The following is a 1500-nucleotide window of genomic DNA, read 5'->3' on the forward strand; positions in this document are numbered from 1 at the left end:
TTGGATTGCAAAGTTCTCATTTTACACAGACACAGGAATGTTCAAGTTTTTTGCTTCTAAGAAAGTCTATTGAAATGAATTGGAAGTGAAGGAAAACTTTGCACGGACACCACAAATTTAGCAAGTCCAGAACCAGATCTCTTTCACGCGGTACATTTTTCACAATTAATGCTGGGGCTGCCTGGACATTGGCTTAACACCTGTTTGGATGTTTGCACCCCCTGCCCCCCAGTCATTGTTCCATTTCAGGCAGGGATAGTGCTGAAGGACACCTGCTGGATGGTGGTATTGCTCTCCTTGGTGGCTTCCTTTACAGGGTCGCCAGCATCCACCTCCTCGATGACCACGCTGCGCACGGTGCCTGCGTCCAGGCAGTGCGGGGCCACGCCATACACGCGAGGGTCGGAAATAGCTGCGTGGAAGCTCTGGACACCACATCTGCTGCAGAAGCTGTGCAGCGCCCGGTGCGTGGTGGACGGGTAAGTGACCATGCTCCCCTCGCCCTGCAGCAGTGTGAAGCACGAGGCCGGGACAAGGAAGTGTCGGTGCTGCTGCTTCTGACACAGCCGGCATCTGCACTCCATGACCCGCAGATCCGCAGGGGCCCAGGCTGCAAAGCGGATCGCGCCGCAGTGGCAGCCCCCGGTGTGGTAGACCAGGCAAGGGAACTCAAAGGTATCTAACAGGAACTTGGCTGCAGCCTAGCAGCTGAGGCCTCGCACCCTCGGGAACTTCTCCCACCGCTCTCGCTGCGCGCTCAGGTCTAGTTCTGTGGGGGGAGGTGGATTGGTCGCTGGGTTCAGCTGTGGTGCCTGGAGCAGCAGATCTTTGGGACTTGCTTCTCAAATCCTTCGCCACCAGCGCTTCCTCTGTGCTGGTCCCCAGCAATGCCAAACCATTGCCCGCTCCCTCCCCACTGCATGGCTTCCAAGGCCCACTTGAACAGGTGGGCACCGCGCGCCGGTGGTTCCCATGACAGCGATCGCTGCGCAGGGAGTAGGACAATCTCCAGGTCGCTTTCGTTTATGCCGAAGAGCAGTGGATCTTTTCTTCACCTTACACATGGCGCCTGCGGCCTTCCAAGACAGTTCCTGCTCTTAGTTCCTTACTCAGTTGCTGAACAAAATGCTGGTCTGCACCAGCAGGATTGGCCACTTGTTGAATGTGATGTAAAGAGACTCCTCCTTTGACCCTATCAAAACATTCTTTGCTGGTCTGAAATTCTGGCTGAGCCTATCAGCAGCAGCCTTTAAACATAATTTTCTATTGTTGATTAAAACCGGCAACCTAACCTTAAAATATGGAAACACCGAAAATACCGCAAACCTTTTAGTGTACAGACAGAGGCAGGACAGTTCAAAATAAGCATTATTTATACATAACAAAGCCTTTCAAGAAAGAGAATGTGGAACGAAGTTTGTCAAAGATTATAATTCACAATAGGCTGTTATATCAATGAACCCCACCAAAAAACAGAAAGATTATCTCAGTATAATATAT

General features: G+C 51.7%; 1 pseudogene; it reads right to left on the minus strand.

Moving 5' to 3' along the window:
* Positions 1–245: 245 nt before the first annotated feature.
* Positions 246–1064, minus strand: LOC106001523 (annotated as a pseudogene).
* Between the last annotated feature and the right edge of the window lie 436 nt (positions 1065–1500).

Source organism: Dipodomys ordii, unplaced genomic scaffold (assembly GCF_000151885.1).
Source record: "Dipodomys ordii isolate 6190 unplaced genomic scaffold, Dord_2.0 Scaffold305, whole genome shotgun sequence".
NCBI lineage: Eukaryota > Metazoa > Chordata > Mammalia > Rodentia > Heteromyidae > Dipodomys > Dipodomys ordii.